Raw genomic sequence first — 17,616 nt, 5'->3', positions numbered from 1 at the left:
ATTTAAAATAAGAATTGAAACTTTATTGGGAAAAGGACAGATTGAGTCTTTAAAATGAGACTTAAAAGCAAAAATTAAATTTATATAGACTTATATAGTTAACAAAATTTAGATTACAATTTTAGTATGCTGGAGTTCCCATCATAGCTTAGTGGTTAATGAACCCAACTAGCATCTATATTTGATCCCTGGCCTTGCTCAGTGGGTTAAGGATCTGGTGTTGCCGTGAGCTGTGGTGTAGGTCGCAGATGAGCCTCAGATCCTGTGTTGCTGTGGCTCTGGCATAGACTGGCAGCTACAGCTCAGATTTGACCCCTAGCCTGGGAATCTCCATGTGCCGCCAGTGCGGCCCTAAAGGACAAAAAAAAAGAAGACAAAAAATAAAAATAAAAAATAAAATTTTAGTATGCTGATTCTTAGAGCAAAGTATGAATCCAGTGTAATTTTTACAACATAATGGTAAGAGAATTCGACTTCGGCTATTGCAGCATGATCATAAAGGTAATGTTTGCAAAAATATATGAGGACTTCATCAAATTTCTCAAGTCTTCCCTTAATTCTTTAATATTCAAATTATTTTCTTTTGAAGCACTTTTGCTGGGTTATTGTCCTAAGTTTTTTTTCAGTTTTCAATAGGTCTAATTCTCTGGGCATTTTTGATTTGTTAGTGGCTTTGTATGTGACTTAATCAGTTGTCCAATGTTAATTTCATAGACTTCTTGAAATCTTCAGTTTGTATTTTATTTGTATTGTGTTGTTGAATATTTAATAATCATTAAGAGACATCAACAAAAATACTGACAGCAAAGAAGAAGAAAGACTGTTAATTTGGAAAAGATATTTGAATGAGGAGTAATTTTATAAATAGTTCATCAGTGATTATGTTTAATACTGCTTTTGCTTTTCTTGTAACTTTTGGGCATCAGACTGAAAATTCAGATAAAACAGACATCCCTCCTACCATCCATCACAGCTTTCTGCAATCTTTGCTTCATAACTAGCTGATATGTGACTAAATGAGGTCATTTTTTTTAAGTCCTACATCTCCCCAATTTTCTTATATGACCTCCTAATTTTATATGCTTGCACAAAGCTTATAGTTCCAAAAGTATAATTCTACTAGAAAATTAAAATAGGATCACTAGCATATAATTCCCTACCTGAAAAAACCAAGAGCATAGATTTTAAAACTACAAACACAATAGAGTTATCAGTGAGGTGTCCCAGTATATAAATAAAAACACTCGATTGTTTTCTTATAGATCAAAAGCAACCAATTAAAAAACATAATAGGAAAATATTTCATTCACATAACCAGCAAAAAAACCAAAATATCCAGAAAAAAAAAACCCCTTAAGAGTCAATTGGAAATCAATAATCTGTTTCCACCTAACAAACTGGAAAAAGAAGAGCAAAATAAGCCCAAAACAAGCAGAAGAAAGAATATAATAAAGAGCAGAAATCAATTAAATTGAAAACAGAAAAACAACAGAGAGGAGTTCCCATCGTGGCTCAGTGGTTAACGAATCTGACTAGGAACCATGAGGTTGCGGGTTTGATCCCTGGCCTTACTCAGTGGGTTAATGATCCGGCATTGCCGTGAGCTGTGGTGTAGGTTGCAGACACGGCTCGGATCCCATGTTGCTGTGGCTGTGGTGTAGTCCAGTGGCTACAGCTCTGATTTGACCCCTAGCCTGGGAACCTCCATATGCCGTGGGAGTGGCCCAAGAAATGGCAAAAAGACAAAAAAAAAGAAAGAAAGAAAGAAAAACACAACATAGAAAACTCAATGAAAGAAAAAGTTTTTTTGAAAAAAATTAATGAAATTGACAAACCTCTAATTAGGCTGACAGAAAAAGAGAGAACACACAAATTATAAAATTACCAATATCAGAAATGAAACGGGTATCATGACAAACCTTGCAGATAGTAAAAGTATAATAAGGGAACACCGAACAACTACAAACAACTCTATACACATAAATTAACAACTTAGAAGAAATGGACTAATTATTTGAAAAGCACATATTTTAAAAACTCACTTAATATGAAATAGAAAATATGAATAGCCCTGTATCTCTTAAAGAAATTGACCTTAAAATTCCCAGAAAAGAAATCTCCAGGCCCAAATGTTTTCACTGGAGAATTCTATTAAACATTTAAGGAAGTATTAACTCTAAATCTACACAATCTCTTTCATAAAATTAAAAAGGAGGGAATACTTCCTGACTTATTTAATGAGGCAAATATCACCCTAATACCAAAACCAAAGATAGTACAAACAAAACAATACAGACCAACAGCTCTCACGAATACAAAGGCAAAAACCCTCAACAAAATATTAGCAAATAGAACCCAGTAATATATACAAATAATTACATACCATGACCAAGCTGGGCTTATTCCAAGGATAAAAGGCTGGTTCAGTATTAAAAGATCAATGTAATCTATCATGTCAACAAGCTAAAGAAAAAGAGTCATAGCAACTGACATAGAAAAAGCACCTGACAAACCTCAATATCTATTCATGATAAAAAAAGAAAAACTTCTTGGAGTTCCCATCGTGGCTCAGTGGTTAACGAATCCAACTAGGAACCATGAGGTTTCGGGTTCAATCCCTGGCCTTGCTCAGTGGGTTAAGGATCCGGTGTTGCCATGATTTGTGGTGTAGGTTGCAGACTCAGCTTGGATCCAGTGTTTCGGTGGCTCTGGTGTAGGCTGGCAACTACAGCCCCAATTAGACCCCTAGCCTGGGAACCTCCATATGCTGTGGGAACGGCCCTAGAAATGGCAAAAAAAAAAAAAAAGAAAAAAAAAGAAAGAAAGAAAGAAAGAAAAAGAAAAAAGAAAAACTTCTTAGCAAACAAAGAATAGAGAAAAACTACCTTAACTTGATAAAGTGGACAAAGCACTTCTACAAAAAGCCACAGGTAATACTATGGTAAATGACTAGATGTCTTCCCCCTAGACTGGGAACGAAGCAAGGATGTCTCCTCACAGCATTCTGTTTTGTTTTGTTTTGTTTTTCTTTTTTGGCCACCCAGCAGCACTTGGAATTTTCAGGCCAGGGTTCAGATTCTGAGCCACAGTTGCAACCTAAGCCATGGCTGCAGCAATGCTGGGTCCTTAACCCACTGTGCTGGGCCCTTAACCCACTGTGCTGGGCCAGGGATTGAACCTACATCACAGCACTCCCAAGATGCTGCCAATCCCATTGCACCATAACAGGAATTCCTACTTTCACCATTCTTATTCAGTATAATACTTGAAGTCCTAGCCAGCACAATAAGGCAAGAAAAGGAAATAAAAAGCACTTCCTTCAAGAAAAGAAGAACTAAACTGTCCATGTTTGCAGATGACATGATATTCTACACACAAAATCCCAGGAAGTCCAGCCACCCCCCCCCCATCTCCTAGAACTAATAAGTTAGTGTAGCAAAGTCACAGAATACAAAATAAATATATTAAAAGGTAATTAAAACAATTTGAAATTTTGGAAAAAAAAGTTCCATTAAGGAACAATTTGTTTGGGCTCTATAGAAGACAACTAGAAACAATTGTTTTCTTGTTTGGGTTGAAACTGCAAATTTCATAGGTCTGATTTTCCTTACAGAATCAGTTTGACAGAAATAATTCTGTTTTTTGGTTTTTAGGGCCACACCCACGGTATATGGAAGTTCCCAAGTTAGGGGTCAAATAGGAGCTACAGCTGCTGGCCTATGCCACAGCCACGGCAACTCAGAATCTGAGCCACATCTGTGACCTACACCATAGCTCATGGCAACACCAGATCCTTAACCCACTGAGCGAAGCCAGGGATCAAACCTGCATCCTCATGGATACCAGTCAGATTCATTTATGCTGCATGACAATAGGAACTCCAAAAGAAATGATTTTGAAATGCCAGATATAACTTAATGAGTAAGATGTTCACTGCAACATGATTTACAGTGGTAAAAAATTGGAAAACAATCAAATAGTGAACAATATCATTTGTTACTTGCCTGTGTTCTCTCCTCCACCAGTTACTATGATCCAGAAAGTTACAGACTGTATCATGTCTGCTGCTTTGTGGCCCCATGCCTAGCAAGGAGCAAATGTTCACAAAATATTTCTTAAGTAACAACAACAAAAAATGTCAATATGGAAAACCTAGATAAATAAATACAAAAGTCTACTTAGGAACACCAGAGAAAAATTCAATACATGGACAACCCTATTTTGTTCTTAAATAGGAAGGCAATATTATTAGATGTCAATTCTCCCCTAAAATAATCTATAGTTTTTAACTCAATTCCAATCAAACCTCAAAAAGATTCTTTTGGGGGAAGCTCGAAAAAAATGGTTGTAAAATTTACCTTGAAAAATGAACAGTCAAGGACTGTCAGGAAATTATGAAAAGGCAGAATAATGAGGAGGTACTTGTCCAACCACATTAAAAAATATATATTGTTAATTCATTCATATTGTCCTCTGGCTCAAAAAGCAAGTATTGAGCACCTATCTGTATACTTACACTGTTCTAAACAAAACTGGACAAATACAGTAGTCTACTTTACACTGGATTTACTTAGGAATTGAACATTTGATAAAGTTGGTTGGTATTTCCAATCAGTTCAGAAAAGATAATTCATTTTAAAAGTGAGGCTAGAGGGAGATCCTGTTGTGGCTCAGCAGAAATGAAAACTGACTAGTATGCATGAAGACAAAGGTTCAATCCCTGGCCTTGCTCAGTGCATTAAGGATCTGGTGTTGCCGTGAGCTGTGGTGCAGGTTGCAGATGTGGCTCAGATGTGGTGTTGCTGTGGCTGTGGCGGAGGCCAGCAGCTGCAGCTCCAATCTGACACCTAGCCTAACCTCCATATGCCATGGGGTTAGCCCTAAAAAGATGAAAAAAAAAGTGGGGCTGGGATCATTGAGTAATCATTTGAGAAACTGAAATCCTAATTCATACTCTATTTTAGAAAAATTCCAGAAGAGTTATAATTTAAATTTAAAAAATAAAACTATACATATAAGATGTAGGTAACAATTTCTGGTACAGTGAAAATGGCCTTTCTAAAAGCATTACTGTAATACTAGAGATCTTATAGGAAAAATTCCACATGGGACAAAGTCAACCATTTTATTATTAGTTTTCTATTTATGCCAGCTATTCTTTTTCACTTTTTCTCCTTTCTTGCCCTCTTTTGAATTTTTCAAGTACTTATATTCTATTTCTCCCTGAGTTTATTCGGACATTCTTTTATTATTAGTTTCACTTGATTTATTACAATCTGCCTTAAATTAGTTCTTCCCCACTTCTTAGTTAAAGCAAAGACTTGTAACACTTTAATTACTGCCCCCTGTCTTTTGTGCTACTCTCATACCTTTCATTCTACTATGTTCATCTGGGTCTTCTGAGATGCACTTGCCACATGGGCTTAAATGTACAAAGATTTTATGAAGGAAAATGCCTGTGAGAGAAAAATGGGGAGGAAGCCAAATTGTGACATACATTTGAACCTGGGTTTCATAGAGAGGGAATAAAAGTTGGGTGAAAGTGACCTAGACGCCTATACCATCTAAGAAAAGCTTTGCAAGCCTGTCAGGGAGTCCTTGACCCAAAGTCAGCCATCAGAGGAATTTAGTGACCCCAAGAATGGGCCTGCCTTGGACTCCCTGCCACTTTCAGTCACTGGCCAGGAGCAGCCTGTGGGAAGCAGAGCCTTGGTACTATGTGAAATCAAAGCACAGGAGAACTTGAGCATGGCAGCCATGACCATTGATCATAAAATTATTATTATTTTAAACAGACAAGATTCATTTAGTTTTACCCACATATATTTATTGTTTCTGTTGCTCTTCATTCTATCTTAGATCATTTTTATGACTGAAGAATGACCCTTAGTATTTCTTTCAGTGCCAACTCTCTAGTGACAAATTCTCTCAATTTTATTTCAGTTTCATTTTTGGAGGATATTTTCACTAGGTATAGAATCCTAAATTGGTAGTAATTATTTTTCTCCATCACTTTCAAGGTGTCATTTTATAGTCTTCTAAATTACCTCCTGTTGAAAAGTTACCTGTCAGTCTTATATTTGCTTCTTTAAAGATAATATATATTTTCTGACAGATTTTAAGATTTTCTGTTTATTTCCCCCTTCAGCAACCTTATTATGATGTGCCCAAGTGTTGGTTCCTTTTATGTAATCTTGGGATTCAGGAAGCTGTGGCTTGATGACTTCTATTAGTTTGGAAAAATTCTTGGCAAGTATCTCTTCAAATCTTGCTTTTGTCTCTCCATATTCTGTCTCCTTTACTACTAGGATTCCAACTACATTTATATGAGACCTTTTCAATGAGTCCTATTTGGCTCTCATATTCTTGTCTATATTTTCCAAACTCTTTTCTGTTTCAATCAGGAAATTTTATACTCATCTCCCAATTCACTGATTTTTTTTCTTCTGTTATGTCTGATCCGCTGTTAAACTAATCTATTGAATTCTTCAGTTATTATAAATTTACACTTACATTATTTCCATTTGGTTCACTTTTATAGATTTCATTTCTCTGATGAAAGTCTCCATCTTTTTGTCTAATTTCCTTGCACACATAAAACATATCAATTTTTTTTTTTTTGCTATTTTTTATGGCCGCACCTATGGCATATGGAAATTCCCAGGCTAGGGGTTGAATCAGAGCTACAGATGCTGGCCTACACCACAGCCACAGCAATGCCAGATCTGAGTTGCATCTGCCACCTATGCTGCAGCGGCAATGCCAGATCCTTAACCCACTAACAAGGCCAGGGATCGAACCTGCATCCTCATGGACACTAGTCAGTTCTTAACCCACTGAGCCACAATAGAAACTCCAAAACCAAACCCAATTTTAATGTTTGTACCCCATAAAGCTAATTTATGGATAACAAATGGGTCAGTTTCTAATGTCTACTTTCTCTTGATTTTCAGTCATTTGGTCCTATTTCTTGGCAAGTTTGATCATTTTTTATTGACTGTTGGACACTATAGACAAATAACTTGTAGAGGTTCTGCATGATATTTTCCTCCACAAAGGTTTTCATTTTCTTCTGGCAAACAGAGAGAATGTAGATAGATTACCTACTGATTTAACCGATATTGGTCTATTCTTTGTTCTTACTCCTAAGCTATAGCCTTTCTGGGGGTTCAACCGATAGCCTGGGGTATTTCCCAGGTCCCTTTTTCTTGGTTGGTCTTCAAGTCCAATTTCTGTCCCTAAGCCTTTATGAGACTGTTACAATCTCTACTTTGCTTTTTAAGTTCTTAGCAACTACTCATCCTACAGTGTCTCATCCTATATATGTGCTGCTTAGAAATCAGTAATTGCTTTAAGGAGAAATTGTGACATAGAAGGTCAGGCTCTTCTCCAAGTGCAGCTAGTCTTTTCTCATTCTCCTGGATCTAGGCCCCTCATGTCCTGTTTTGGGTATTCACCATGCCTTCAAACAGTGAGTTTTATTCTTCCAGCTTTATAGTGATTCTGGAGGGAGAGGTTAGCCTAACACTAGCTACTCCTTGTTAACCAGAAGCAAGTCCAGCTCTGTGCTTATAACCACTCTACTTTTATGCCTCACATTTATAAAACCTACCAGTCTGTTTCTACCCTCAAATAGTATCAATTTCTTAATAACATTATATGAATGTGGTAGACCCATACTGTAACAAGTACAGTGTAAAAAATAACATAAAACATAATTCCTGCCACCTAATTTTTTCAGATATTTTATAGGGAAATGTTTAATTACTGCATTAAAATTAGTTCTAAAGAAACAAATAACTTTCATTTAAGCACAGGTATTTGTTTCCTCTCTCCCCAAATCCTACAATGACAGCAAAGGAATAAAAAAATGAAACTACTCACAAAGACAAAGAAAGCATGAAAAGCAAGAATGTCCCTCATTCCCATGATATATGAGAATAATTAGAAGAAAAAAGCTTACATCAAGATGCACACGAATTGTGATTTTGTAATATTTTGAATTAAAATAAAGTGATTTCCATATAAAACAATCTAATGTTCCACTACTGTTTTATGTTAATAGCATGTTTTCAGTTTCTTCCTAATATAACTATGACTTCAAATTCAAGAAAAAGAATGTGTAGATGACTTGTTACAGGAGCAATACCTTTCAGTTAATTTTGGAAAAATGAAGGAAGAAAAAAAAAAAAGGTATACCTAAAAACAACCCTTAATACTGGAACTAAACAATAAGGCAAAAGCCATCCACACCTACCTATCAGACACATAGTTTCTGCACCTAGTGGGATTTTAGAATGATTCAAATATAAATTCCTATAAATGGCAAGTTTTAATGAAAACAGTGTCAGAACCATAACACTGCAATAACACAGGTATTATGAAAATGTTTTCTATATTCAAAACCTACAATTCTCAAAATGAAAAAAGGATTTACATGATCACTTGAGTAGGACAGCTATAAGTAATCCACTAGCAAGCATTGAATAAGTACTGAGACTGCAGTGGCAGGGTTCACTAAAATGAATGCAAAACACAGGGTACAATTTCATTGCAATTTAAACTAGTTATTTAAAATACATGAGTGAATATATATACAATTTGGATACACATGCAGCACAGTTAATAGCTATCAGGTACGACTAGTTGGAAAGAAGAGAGGTAGGCTCTTCCATCCAGAAAAATCATAGAAAAAATTAGCTGCAATGTACTAGCAGACAATTTTCTATAAAAGTACTGGAAAGACATTTATTCTTTTGGCAAAGCACAGAAAGCTGGATGGACTGTACTTCATGCTCCAGAAAAAAAATAAGTTTCATGTCAGATGCATCTATTACTATAATATGTATGTATTTCAAATCTATAATTCAGTTATTTTATAGTTAAATATAACAGAATTAATTATTATAATGCAGTGGCTGATTACATATAATTATTTCTACGTATTTTTTCCTCCCTTTTCTCCAATCACCCTAAACTTTATTATTTTTGACATTTTCTTCTCCATCTTCATTATCTGTTGTTATTCCTCATTTTTTTTAAGAGTACCTGCTAATTTTATTTCTGAGCTTTTGGGTTTATTGTTAGAATAAAAAAACCAACAATGATCTTGGTTAAACTATTTGCAAATTACAATTTAATTCAACTAACAATTTTTGTTAATTTAATTTTAAAAACTTTATAACACACACGTACTAGTACAAAACAGTGAACTAAATGCTGAGAAAAATATAAAAACAAATAAAAGTCCATTTTTTTCAACTTCATATGGGAGACAACTGAAAAGCACAAACAGTTTCCATCTGTAAAATGAAGATAATACATGCCTCTCATGGTTGCTTAAAATAATGCAATTACTTAGGAAAATGCCTAAACTTTTTTTTTTCTATTTAGGGCCACACCCACAGCACATGGAGGTTCCCAGGCTAGGGGTCTAATCAGAGCTACAGCTGCTGGCCTCGCCACAGCCACAGCAACACTAGATCCAAGCCGCCGTCTGCGACCTACACCACAGCTCATGGCAACACCAGATCCTTAACCTACTGAGCGAGGCCAGGGATCAAACCTGCAACCTCATGGTTCCTAGTCGGATTCATTTCCACTGTGCCACAACGGGAACTCCACACAATGTCTAAACGTCTAAATACTTTTTAAATAAATGGGAGTAGATGTTGCTATAGCCACTACTTTATCTCTTCTTTTACAATAATAATAAGCCTAAAATCAAAGTCCTTAGAATAATATACTTAAAAAAATAATATACTTTAGCACTTTCTTTTTTTTTTTTTTTTGGCCATGCCCATAGCATACGGATGTTCCCAGGCCAGGGATCAAATCTACCCCACAGCAGCAATCCAAGCTACTGCAGTGGGAACACCAGATCTTAAACCTACTGGGCCACAAGGGAACTCCTTTCTATATGTTTACTCCATAAATATTTTCTACATATCTATCACATGATAAAAAGAGACAGTTTAAATAACCAATTTATTAAATAACAGACTAACATAAGAAATTTTATAAGAAACTTTTCAAATAAGACATTCTTCTGGAAATTAAAAATAAAATATCAAATGCTTTGAAAACAATGATGTTAAGGCATTCTGAAAACATTCTGTCACCAACTTTTTTCTGCCATAATTATATTAGTTTGTTAAATGAATACCTGAAAGGCAAGTATTAATCAATGACTGATCTATCTTTGAATAGTTACTTTCTGATTGATTTATAGGCCATTTTATCATTCAAGTGAAGGAGGATATTATCAGTCACATATTTTTGTTAGTGGAATGACCATTTTAGTGTTTTTTTTTTGTTTGTTTGTTTGTTTGTTTTGCTATTTCTTGGGCCGCTCCCGCGGCATATGGAGGTTCCCAGGCTAGGGGTCGAATCGGAGCTGTAGCCACTGGACTACACCACAGCCACAGCAACTCGGGACCCGAGCCGCGTCTGCAACCTACACCACAGCTCACGGCAACGCCGGATCCTTAACCCACTGAGCAAGGGCAGGGACCAAACCCGCAACCTCATGGTTCCTAGTCAGATTCGTTAACCACTGCGCCACCACGGGAACTCTGGAATGACCATTTTAGATGTTATCTGCCACCCAATAATCTTCTAAAAGTTATTTTTCTGGAATTATCTGGAGCCAAGTGGACAAAGGTACAAGTTATTTTTTAACTTAGTAGTAGTTGAATATAAAATTGGGGAAAGATATGTTAAAAAAAAAGGCAATTGGAATTCCCATTGTGGCTCAGTGGAAACAAATCTGACTAGTATCCATTAGGACTCAGGCTCAATCCCTGGCCTTGCTCAGTGGGTTAAAGATCTGGCATTGGCGTGAGCTGTGGTGTAGGTCGCAGACACAGCTCGGATCCTGTGTTGCAGTGGCTGTGGCGTAGGCTGACAGCTCTGATTCTACCCCTAGCCTGGGAACCTCCATATGCCACAGATATGGCCCTAAAAAGACAAATAATAATAATAATAATAAACAGGCAATTTATTTATTTTTTTGTCTTTTTTTATCTTTTGAGGGCTGCACCCGTGGCATATGGATGTTCCCAGGCTAGGGGTCTAATTGGAGCTGCTGCTGCAAGCCTACGCCACAACCACAGCAATGCCAAATCTGAGCCACGTTTGTGACCTACACCACAGCTCACGCAACACTGGATCCTTAACCCGCTGAGTGAGGCCAGGGATCGAACCAGCAAACTCATGGTTCCTAGTTGGATTCGTTTCCACTGAGCCATGACAGGAACTCCAAAAACATGCAGTGTATTTAAAAGTTATAAATTTTCAATAAATATAAGAACATATCTAATCTCACTAATGAGAGAATCATATTTTAAAATAATAACATACCATTTTTGCTCACAAAATTTATCAAAGTGAACAAAAATAATATCCTATATTAGTAAATATATTAGAAAATGGGCCACATATTGCTGGTAGAAATTTAAATTGATGCAATTTTTCTGATGGTCATTTTGACAAAGTGTTTCAAAAGCCTTAAAATGTGCACATGCTTAGACCCCCACATGCTACTTCTAGGAAATAATTCTAGGAAAAGAATCATGAATGCAAAAATAAATAAGCTACAAGCATGTTGTATACTTTTCATTAATGAAAAACTAAAAACAACCTAAACAACAGGAAATATGTTACTGAAAGTATGATTCATACAATCGATCTTTACTATATAATGATAAAATATAATATATGGAAATTAATAAGATACCAAAATAATAGAATACTATGCACTTGACAAAAATATGAGACGGTTCTGTAGACATAAAAATTGGATGATCTGCATTATATGTTGCTAACTAAAAAAGTTATGTGCAGAAAGATGTACATGGCATGCTACAATTTCTGTAAAAAAAGAGAATGAAGAATATATATACATATTTTTTTATTAGGCATACATCATCTCTGAAAAAATATATAAAGAATTGCCTATAAGAAAAAGAACTGAACATCTAGGGACAGGGTAGAAGGGAGCTACTTTATTGCATACTCTTGTGTACCTCTGAACTTTGAATCGTGAATATATTTATTTTCATATGTAAAATAATATCATGGAATATTAAATGACATGGGAAGGAGTTCTGTTTTCATTTAGTCTATCAGACCAACCTTCCCTCAGGTAACTATAAACTTGGGACAAAATACACTGAAGGCTCTTTACAATGAACAAAAGCAGGAAAATTCTGGAAGGGAGGTGACACTTAGAAGACAGGATGAAGGATAGGGTAAATTCCCCATTTTTGATACAGTTTTAGTCTGAGGAAAGGCCATGGTCAATGCTGTGGAACAAGGTGCAAGTAGTTAGAGAAAACTTTGGTCTGCCCTGATGCACCGCAGGTACTAGAAAATGAAGAATCCCAGAAAGGAGAGAATTATAGAGAGGAACCCCTCAAATTCCCTGTAAGAAAACACGACCCAAATCTCCATCCGATTTATGAATTAGCATGTGTTGGGCAGAATGATAGCGGCTCAGCTAAAAGAAAAGAAAGGAACTGAAATCTGAGCTGCCAACGACAGACTGCAGATTTAATGTAACCAATTAAATTGCTGAATCAAGGGTTATTTCTTCTTAGGTGAGTTTTCGTGATTTGTGGCTTTTAAGGAACTCGTTCATTTCCTCTAAGTTATTGAACACACTTAGAGCTGTTTATAGTGCTCTGCTATTATCCTCCAAATGTGTGTGGGGTCTATAATGATATCTTTTTTCTTGATATGTACCTTGTGTCTTTATTTTTTTCTAGACACTCTAGCTGTCTAGAGTATATCAAGTTATTCATTTTTCCAAAGAACCAGCTTTCACTTTGATACATTTTCTCCATTGTTTTGTTTTCAATTTTGTTGATTTCTGCATTTTATTTATTTTTTATTTACTTTTGCTTCGGATTTTCTTTCTTTTGGGGGGGGGGCACACTTGTGGTATTTGGAAGTTCCAGTCTAGGGGTCGAATAGGAGCTGCAGCTGCCAAAGCAATACCAGATCTGAGCCTCGCCTGCGACCTACACTACAGCTCACTGCAATGCTCGATCCTTAACCCACTGAGCAAGACCAGGTATCGAACGTGCATTCTTGTGGCTACTAATCAGGTTCTTAACGTGCTGAGCCATGACAGGAACCCCTATGTTTTTTTTCTTTTTTTGTCTTTTTTTAAGGGCTGCACTTGAGGCATATGAAGGTTCCCAGACTAGGGATCGAATTGGAGCTACAGCTACGGGCCTACCCCACAGCCATAGGAACATGGGATCTGAGCCACATCTGTGACCTACACCACAGCTCACAGTGACGCCAGATCCTTAACCCACTGAGTGAGGCCAGGGATCGAACCTGTGTCCTCATGGATGCTAGTCAGGTTTGTTTCCACTGAGCCACAACGGGAACTTCAGAACTCCTATTTTGTTCTTTCTTTAAAAATTTATTAAGGTGAAAGTTTACATTGTTGAGTCCTTTCTTATTGTCTAATACAAGCAGGTGATGCTACAAAATTCCCTGTAAGCACAACTTTTGCTGCATCTCATAAATTTTGGTACACTGATTTTCATTTTACTCCACTTAAAATATCTTCTCATTTCCTTGAGACTTCTTTTTTGACCCATAGATTTAAAGTATGTTGTACAATTTCCAAGTACTTCAGGATTTTTCCAGATGTCCTCCTGTAATTGATTCCAAATTTAATTTCATTATTGTCAGAGACCATACTTTGTTATAGCTTTTTAAATATTTGTTTTATACCCACTATATAATCAACCTGAGTGTAAATTCCATGAGCACTTGAAAAGAATGTACATTTCCACTGTTGTTGGGTGGAAGAGTCTATAAATACAATTACATACAGTGGCTGATAGTACTGTCCAATTCTTTTATGTCCTTTCTGATTTTTTTGTCCCCTGGTTCTTCTGACGACTGAAAGAGAAGTACTGAAGTCCCCAACTACAATTGTGGAACTGTCTACTTCTCCCTTCAGTTCTATTAGTTCTTACTTCATTTATTATGAAATTTGTTGTTAGGTACACATATTATTTACCCCAGAGACATAATAATCCCCAAATGACCCTTTTTTTGATTATGTAGTATCTTTTCCCTGGTACTGCACCTTGCTCTAAAGTCTACTTCATCTAATACTTATATAACCAACTCAACTGTCTTTTGATCATTATTTACATGCTATATCTTCTCCCATTCTTTTATTCCTCATTTATTTAAAGTGAGTCATTCATTGACAGCATATAGCTGAGTCTTTAGTTGTTTAAGTATAGTTAATTGCTCCAATTTCTGCTGTACAGCAAAAATACACACACACACACATATTACCCTTCTTATATTATCTTCCATCACGATCTATCCCAAGAAACTGGACATAGTTCCCAATGCTATGCAGTAGGTCCTCATTCCTTATCCATCCTAAATGTAATAGTTTGCATCTACTAACCCCAAACTCCCAGTTCCTCCCACTCCCTCATCATCCCCCTTGGCAACCACAAGTCTGTTCTCTATATCTGTGAGTCTATTTGTTTTGCAGGTAGGTTCCTTTGTGCCATATTTCAGCTCCCACATATAAGTGACATTATATGATATTTGTCTTCTCTTTCAGACTTACTTCACTTAGTATGAGAATCTCTAGTTTCATCCATGTTGCTGCAAATGGTATTATTTTGTTCTTTTTATGGCTGAGTAGTATTCCATTATATATATATACACCACATCTTCTTAATCCATTCATCTGTCAATGGACATTTAGGTTGTTTCTATGTCTTGGCTATTGTGAATACTGCTGCTATGAACACACTGGTGCATGTATCTTTTTCAATTGCAGTTCTGTCTGGATATATGCCCAGGAATGGGATTGCTACATAATATGGTAGTTCTATATTTAATTTTCTGAGGAATCTCCATACTGTTCTCCATAGAGGTTGTACCAATTTACATTCCCACCAACAGTGCAGGAGGGTTCCCTTTTCTCCACACCCTCTCCAGCAGTCTCCAGTGAGTCACTCATTGACAGCAGATAGCTGAGTCTTTGGTTATGAGACTTTGGGTCCATTTTCTATCCATACTCAATACATATCCAGGATTCATACTTTTTGAAAGCAGGCAGGGAGATATGGAAGGAAAAAAACATGAAACTCACTGCTAGATGAATTCATACTTTTAGTTGTAGTCTTTCTCCTACTGCCTACTCCCTTTTACATTTAAGAGTTCCATTCAGTATTTCCAGGTTTTTGGTTACATTCAGAAAGACAGATAGAGCGTACTTACACCATCTAATCTGGAACCAGAACCAGACTATATTAAATGTTAATAAGCTGTAGATTTTAATTAAAAGGCAGAACTTATCAAAATGGTTTTTAAAAAGATGAAACTATATGCTTTTTACAAACAATGTGCTTTAAATATAAAGATATAAATAGTTTAAAAGCAAATGGATAGGTGACTATGTCATGTAAATAGTAACCAGAAGAAGGCCAGACTAAACTTGACTTCAAGACAAAGAATATTAAGTGAGAAATATTTCATGAAGGTAAAAGGGCCAATTAACCAGAAATACAAAATAATTATAAATGTGTACATAGCTAATAACAAAGCTTTAAAATATATTAAGCAAAAAGTGACAGAATTAAAGGCTGGAATTCCCATTGTGGCACAATGGAAACAAATCCGACTAGTAACCATGAGGTAGTGGGTTCAATCCCTGGCCTCGCTCAGTGGGTTAAGGATCTGGCATTGCTGTAAGCTGTGGTGAAGGCTGCAGATGCAGTTCGGATCCCATGTTGCTGTGGCTGTGGCAAGGGGCGGCAGCTGTAGCTCCGATTCAACCCCTAGCCTGGGAACCTCCATATGCCATAGGTAAGGCCCTAAAAAGCAATAAATAAATAAATAAATAAAGGCTAAACAGATAATTCCATAAATATAATTGGAGGTTTTCACACTTCTCTCTCAAATGATATATACAGCAAGAAAAAATTAGTAAAGACATAGATGATCACAATAACTATTTTGACCTGATATTTACAAAACACTATACCCAACACCTACAAGATGTATGTATTTTGTACACCAAAACAGACCACATGCTAGGCCATAATATTAGTCTCAGTAAATTTTAAAGGACTGAAATCATACAGAGTATGTTCTCTGGGTTCAATGGAATTAAATTAGAAATTAATTATAATATGATATCTAGAAAACCTCCATATATTTGGGAAATAATAACACACTTCTAAATAATCCATGAATCAGAAAAGAAATCACAAAGGAAATTTTAAAACATTTCCAACGAATGCTAACAAAAGATAGGAAATGATATTCCCAATATATCATCAACTAAAAAGTGGATTAAAATAGAGTATATTCAGTACTGACCTATTTTTATTTAAAAAAAAACTGTGTATGTATACAGGGAAATATGACTACAAAGAATATATGCTAGCAATAATACATTTTATTTTTACAATTAAAAAATTTAAATGTTGAGTCCTAAGTACTCATTCTGAGTAATATTTTCCCTCTTGGCTCATCTGCATTTTTCAAATGCTTGACTTTGAAGAAGTGTTACATATTTGTTACAATGTTCCATTTTCAGACCATAGTACAGAGAGCAGGAACCCAGACATAGCCCAAAGATCACTCTAAGTTGAGGAAACAGAGATTGAAGCTCAGGGAGGCCAGGTTGGTAAAATTTTCAGAGCAGAGTACCAGAGAGGAAGGAGCTACTCAAAGAAAAAGTTCTAGAAACGTGTATAATGATTCCCTTGAGACTTTGGCTGAATACCAATTTGCATACACACCTAAGATGAAACGCCACAAGACCAAACAAAGAACAAATTTTATGGAAAGAGCAACCACTAGAAACTATGAGTTTAAAAGCAAGTTCATTAAGGGTTGGGAATCTTTTGAGTTCCCACTAGCTGGGGTAGGGAGACTTCATTTAGTACACAAGGCATTCAGTGGAGATCCCAGGAGGATCACATCCCTTTTTTTTTTTTTTTTTTTTTTTTTTTTGTCTTTTTGCCATTTTCTTGGGCCACTCCTGCAGCATATGGAGGTTCCCAGGCTGGGGCCAAATCAGAGCTATAGCCACCGGCCTACTCCAGAGCCACAGCAACGCAAGATCCAAGCCTCGTCTGCAACCTACACCACAGTTCATGGCAACGCCAGATCCTTAACCCGCTGAGCAATGCCAGGGATCGAACCTGCAACCTCATGGTTCCTAGTTGGATTTGTTAACCACTGAGCCACAACGGGAACTCCCAAGGATCACATCTCTTAACAGTGGAACTAAACTAGCCTTGGTACTCTAGAACTACCATAGAAAAGCAAATAGGCTTAGAAGAGGTGAAAGTGTTATATAAGTAACTTAATTAACTGATGAAACAAAGTCCAACACTCTTTAAAGGAATAAAACAAAATCCAGAACGCAATGATTAAAATCTGTGACATCCACCATCCAATCAAAGATTACCAGACACATGAATAAGCAGGAAAATGTGACCCTAAACCAGAATAAAATCAAATAAACAGAAGCAGACCCAGAAATTACAGAAATAATGGAGTTATAAGACAAGAATACTAAAACAGCTATTATAAAACATATTTATG

General features: G+C 36.2%; 1 protein-coding gene and 1 long non-coding RNA gene across 8 annotated transcripts in view; both read right to left on the bottom strand.

Moving 5' to 3' along the window:
* SCRN3 (secernin 3) overlaps positions 1-17,616 on the bottom strand; it is a 43,910-nt gene that overhangs the window by 14,650 nt on the left and 11,644 nt on the right. The window lies entirely within an intron of this gene.
* On the bottom strand, positions 13,415-14,675 carry LOC110256963. Its single transcript, XR_002339055.1, has 2 exons — positions 14,618-14,675; positions 13,415-13,673 (listed from the first exon to the last, which is right to left on the bottom strand). It is a non-coding gene; the product is annotated as an uncharacterized LOC110256963 (long non-coding RNA).

Source organism: Sus scrofa, chromosome 15 (genome assembly GCF_000003025.6).
Source record: "Sus scrofa isolate TJ Tabasco breed Duroc chromosome 15, Sscrofa11.1, whole genome shotgun sequence".
Lineage (NCBI taxonomy): Eukaryota > Metazoa > Chordata > Mammalia > Artiodactyla > Suidae > Sus > Sus scrofa.
The sequence above is the reverse complement of the archived record's forward strand: the minus strand, read 5'-3'. Positions and strand labels throughout refer to the sequence as shown.